Genomic DNA, 6157 nt, shown 5'->3' on the forward strand with positions numbered 1-6157 from the left:
CTCCACTGTAGTTCATGTGTCCTGACTGCTGCAGCTGCTCCAGAAGCTACCAGATGTCTTCCCACAGAATCCTGTAGTCCCTGTGGGCTCATCCACAGACATCTCACACTCTCCCTGCTGGGAGTTAGGTTGGATGCCTGCTGTGTGGGAGCTGCCTTGGCTTGTGGAGCAGAGTCAGAAGCAGTGGAGGAGATGTTGTCTGCTGCTCTTAATGTCCTCAGTGCCCAGGGCTTGCCTGTGGTGTGGTTGTGGTCCAGCTCCAGTTAATCACTGATATAAATTCAGCCCGTAGAAGCTGCGTACCCCATGAGGCACAGGGAGGACCATGACTGAGGGGGAACCATGCAATCCAGGACCCTGTTGGGATCAGGGAATATTCCAGGTCCCCTCTCACGCAGGATGCAAGGCTAGGAGCTCTGTGTGCCCTGACACAGGGGCATGGGACCGTGACTCCCATGAAATGCTCCTTCATACCTATTACATCATCAGCTTTGAGAAGGTCTTCCTCAGTAAGAACATTCCACACTGCTTGCCTCTGCCATCTGGCTCTCTTTTCCAGGGCTGCATGCCCTCAGGAACATTGACATGTCTTCTATGAAAATTAATATTCTGTTAAATCATTTTGATAAACAGTTCTCAGCATGATATCTGTGCCCAGAAGTAGTCATCAGCAATTCTGACGGGGACAGGGAATCAAAATCTTCCCCCTGCTCTTCATCCTCCTCTTTCTCCTCCTCTTCCTTCTCTTCCTCCTCCTCCTCTTCTTTCTCCTCTCTTCATCTTCCTCCTCCTCCTCCTCCTCCTCCTACACTCCTCCTTCTCCTCCTCCTGCTGCTGCTGTGCCTAATGCTGCTTCTGCTATTGTTGCTACTCCTGTTGCTGCTGTAGTTTCTGCTGGTGTCTTTTCCATTGCCATGTGTCTGAAATCACCTACTGTTTATACTGAGGACATGAAAGAATTTCCAGATGACACTGTGAAATAGACAAGACAATTTATTCCAAGCAAAAAAGACAGTGAGGTAGAATTCTTAGCTTACCATTTGGGGCTTTGATTTGCCTTACTATATTATAACTTCTTTTTTCTACTTCTCAGTTGAGGTGTTTGAAAGAAACCATTTAGACCTATTACCTATAAAATTCAATAGATCACTAGGTCTTAGGAACAAAAAAAAAACAGTATGTAAAACAATATGCATGCATGCAGGATTCTGACCATCAACTATAACCCACAAACTAGGTTGTTGATACTTATTCAATGACAAACCTTGTTAATTAGTTTTGAGGCTTAATGGAATGGGATGTTACATTTGAAAACATAAGACTCTGTTCTGCAGCACTTGTGATTGATGACCACATGTGAAAAAATCAGTAGCCCCTGGAGGAGTCCATGAGCCCATGAACCTCTTGTCCTCACCCTGTGGGAGCTATTGGCCTAAGGGGGAGCTGGAGTCCATCTGAAGGGATGGGCCAACTAGAAAACTCTGTAGAGTGTGGAACTCATCAATCCTATTGGGTCCCTGCTGGGAAGAGGAGAAATCAAGAAGAGGGAGAAGGCTTGGTGTTGGGGAAACCTCATAAAGAACTTAGAGCAGATACAAGGTAAGAATTGTGGGGAAAATGGAAACCAGAGACAGAGGAAGGACCAGCATAGAGCAAACTGAAAAGGACAAAGCACAAAGGTACCTGGGCTATGCCTGCTGCTTGTTCTCTGGACTCTCCCTGTGGCTCATTTCTGGGGGGAGATTCTGTTCTGCCCCAGGCGAGGTTTCTTTCTCCTTGGCATGCAGCAACACAGCTTTATCAGGGTATTTGCTATATTCCTGGTCCACCCCTTAAAACCTCTGTGCCGGACCCTGCTGGGGATGGGCTTATCCTCTAATGGGGCTCTGTGGGAGAGTGGGTTGTCTTCTTTGATTTCCTTATTGCTACTCTTCTCAGTGAAGATGCTTGTTGTTTGAATGCATGGGACACTCACGGCACATTTGTGATAGTGGTCCTGTGTAGGTGTCATCGGTAGAGGCCTGAGACGACCAGCCACAGTGGATCTTTTGCCTCCTTTTGGATGAGCATTCTGGCCATAGTGAGATACGTGACCATGGGAGGATGACACCCGCAAGGTGCCAAGGACTGGCAGGCTTCCACTCCTTTTTGGTTCTAATCTAAAAGCAGCAGCAGGATCAAGGCTAGGGAATGGTGCTGCAACGGGACTCATTTGCTGTGCCTGGGCTGTGCAGCCATCCCCCTGGAGAGCCTGCTTTTGTAGAAAGAAATAAGTTGCCATTTCCTCATTATATTTTCTTTGTTTTAAAGAGTGTTTTACTACAGAGGCTTGGAATCCAATGCTTTTCATGGCATCCAAAATGGCCGGGTCTGGTGTGAGGGGAAGCATTTCTTCATAGGGACCTATCAATCCGTTCCAGTGTTCTTTGAACCAAGGGTGTTTCATCGCCTTTCTTGCTGTTGGTCTAAAGTTGGGATTTACCCTCAGTAATTTACTAAGGAGGTCCTCCAGTTCTTTTGAAACCCCACAGGGAGCAGGATATACCCCTGCCACTACTTGTCTTTGCAGTTCTTGGATGATCACTGAATCAAATGGGAGCTTTCCCACTACCATACAGTACAAGACCACTCCTATAATCCACATATCATTCTTCGGCCCGTCATACCGATGGCCAAGGAGGAGTTCAGGGGAACCAAAAGAGTACGTGCCGCAGTGGTGGTTTAGCATTTTTCCAGGTTGAAATTGGGTGCTAAGCCCAAAGTTGATGACTTTGACCTTTTTGTTTTTATCAATCATTATATTGTCCAGTTTGAGGTCTCGGTGAACAATCCCCTTTCCATGGCAGTAGCTCACTGCTGACAATATCTGTTCAAATATTTGCCGGGCCTCATCCTCCTCTATGTGCCCTGACTCTCTGATGTACTGGTAGAGTTCTTGGCCTTCCACCAGCTCCATTATGAGGTATATTCTCGTTTCCTTTTCAATAACTTGTATGAGAGACACTATGTTGGGGTGGTTGATCTTTCTCATTATGTTTGCTTCCATCATGGCTGGCTGGAACCACTGCTTGTCCTTTCGCAGAACTTTGACAGCCACCGGGGTTCCTGTGAGCCGGTGGTGGGCCAGGAGGACTTTGGCGTTGCCCCCTTGCCCAATTGTCCCCAATACTTGGTATTGGGAATGGAAGTTGCCCTCCTCAGAGATACTGGGCTCGGGTGTAGGGGTTGGTAACTCCTCCTCAGTCTCTGTAGGCATTTTATCAGTACTAATGCTACCTAAAAATAACAAAAATGGAATCAAATAATGAAAAAGATGGAGCAATATAGGAGCTAAAATTACACTTGTGGTACCTAAAAGAAACAAACAAAAGAAAAGGAAAAAAACAAACAAAGACAAAGTAAAAACTAGACTAGAAAAATAGAGCAAAATTATGAAAAAGTTAAGGGGAAAATATGAAGAGTCATAAGTAAAAGCCACCCAAATAACCAACCCCAAAAGAGAAAGCCAAGAGCACACACATACTAAATGCAATGATGAAAATAAAAATCGTCATACTACAATAGGATTGGGCGGCCAAAGATGGTCAATACTATGAATAGATGTTCATTGAAGAAAAAAAAAAGATGAAAGAAACGAGAGGAGAAAGAATTAGTATAAGACAAAACAAACAAATATAAAAAGCCAACACTTAAGGGAAAACTCCATTGAATTTCAGGACCTAGTGATCCACAAAAATCCACAACTCTCCAGAGCAAAATACTGAAAATTAAAATTAACCAACCACAAGGAATGAGGCAGTTAAATATCAGTGAATAGTAAACCTTAAACAAAGGCCGAAGAGTCAAAGTGTCACAAAGGGCAAATTTGTATCAAGTCTAAGCCAATGATTGCTTGTACTCAATAAATAGAGAAACAGGAATAATGTAAAAGGATGAAACCGCAGGACATTGAAAATGGAGATAGAGTTAATCATCCGACTGCAGAACCGTAAATAATCAAAGCAGTAATATAGCATGTGAGAACATAAAAACCACTAAAAAATGAAACCAGCAATCCATAAAAAATAAATAAATAAATAAAACAAAAAACAAAACCCCAATAAGGAAATAGCCAGTTGCGTGGCAATATGTGACCTAATTCTTTCTCTTGAAGTCATCCAAAAATCAATCAATCAAGAAATAGGCAGCCAGCCATCTACATAGGCCTTTAAACTGATATTATGGGGTTTGTCATACCAAATGCCTGGGAGCGACTGGTCAGCCAGCCCACATACTTGGGCAGCTGCAGGCCAGTGAGAGAGCCTGTCTTGAAAATAAGGTTGAGAACCTACCTCAGGAACAGCAGCCGGGGTGACTTCTGGCCTCTACACTCTCTTGCACTGAGGTGCAGGTAATATAGATACAAGGGGCAAAAGGGGATGGGCACGTGCACACACAGACACACACAAACACACACACACACACACACACACACGCACACACACACACACAGGCACTCACACAGGCACAGGCACACACACAGGAACACACACAGAAATACACAGAAGTGAACTTATACTCACACAAACTCTTACAAACACCCAGATTCACACAAAGCACGCATAGTTACACACAAGCAAAGCTGGAAAAACACACGTCAGACAAATACACACATACACACAAGAAGACATACACACATACAAACACATACACACATACAAACCTGTAAACTCACACACTCCTACATATACTGACAAACACACAGGCAAAAGTGTACACGCACTCACACACAGGCCAATCTGTCAACACACACTCTCTTACACACACTGATACATACACATATACACAGTACAGTAAAATTCGATACAGCACACACAGCTCACTAGATACAACCAAGTCGCAGAGGGCTCCACTCCACACCTCCTCTCAAAGCACTCAAAGAATTCCAGGCCTGGCAACAGCTTAATATGTGTTTGCTGGTCCGCCTCACAATCGCTCCACATGAGGTCACAATAGGACCTGTCAACATGATTGGGAAGGACTCTGAGACCGTGGTTTCTATGGGCTATGGTAAGACTTTAGGCTGTTAGAAATAAAACCCTGTAAGATGTTTAGCTGTCCATAGTTCTCTGTTTTGAATGTTTACTCTGCATCCTGCTTTAAAGTCCTCATGTCTACACTCAGGGTGTCACGTTATCTTTGAATTCTGAAGGATTAGCCTCAAACTGATAGTATAGTTTTCTTTTTTTAAAGACAAAGCTGTTTCTACACTGACGCATCAAGAGGACACTGTTCTCATAAGTCCTCAGAAAGGCTCTAGGTTATCATCAAACACCTGAGACAAAGCTGCAGGACTAGGCAGAGACTTGAGTTTGAATCCCCCATACGCCAAATGGATGCATCTGCAAAGCTCATAAGCTTTCTCTGTGGAGAAGTTAACATGGACCAACAGATTAGAGGGCCAGAGCCCCAACCCATGCTGGGTGGTCACTCTCCTTTGACATCCAACACAGAGATCTTTGTACAGAATTCAGGAGAAGGCTTCTCTGAATAGCTGTGCAGAGCACCACAGGCTCAGGGACTCAGGACTGACACCCATAGAATGCTGTAGAGGAACCCTTTGTGATTCAAGGGCTCATCTGCCTGGGTCCCTGAGCCTCTAGAGATGATCCCAGGACTGGGCTGTGGCTGCTTATGGGCTCAGACAGGGAGGTGCCAGGGGGTTTGCCCTTGGCTCCTGGGAGTAGAGCAGTTTTTCTTTCCCTGTCCCTGCTTTTTGAACTTTTCTTTCCTTGGGAAAATGGAAGGACTGGAAGAAGTCTGGCTATGGAGAGTGAGGCTGGCTGGGAAACTGCTCGCTGTTCTCCATTGTCATCCTGCTGGGGGTTTGGAGTTGTTGGCAGGTTAGCCTCTCCACCATTCCAATCTGCTTCTCTCCATTTAATCCATGCATCTCTGTCTCTTCGCTTTGTGACATGGTTGCACAAGTCCTACCTGTAGCTGCCACTCCAGGGCATAAGTCCCTCAGTGAGTGAATCCCGGATGGTTCTGTCTAGAGAGAAATTGTACAGGGTCGTTGCTCAGTATGTAGGTACATGGAAGAGGATACTGCACGGCATCCAAACACATTTCATATAACATCAATCCACATACTCTGGTACTCATCGGTTCTATTTAC

The 6157-nt window shown here is 45.0% G+C and overlaps 1 pseudogene across 1 annotated transcript; it reads right to left on the bottom strand.

Annotated features, from left to right (window-relative positions):
• Positions 1 to 4932, bottom strand: LOC148007097 (sperm motility kinase Y pseudogene; annotated as a pseudogene). Its single transcript, XR_015646203.1, has 3 exons — positions 4332 to 4932; positions 1684 to 3276; positions 1 to 972 (listed from the first exon to the last, which is right to left on the bottom strand). The product of XR_015646203.1 is annotated as a sperm motility kinase Y pseudogene (transcript).
• Positions 4933 to 6157: the final 1225 nt, after the last annotated feature.

This window comes from Rattus norvegicus, chromosome 1, assembly GCF_021556685.1.
Source record: "Rattus norvegicus strain SHRSP/BbbUtx chromosome 1, alternate assembly SHRSP_T2T, whole genome shotgun sequence".
Taxonomy (NCBI): Eukaryota; Metazoa; Chordata; class Mammalia; order Rodentia; family Muridae; genus Rattus; species Rattus norvegicus.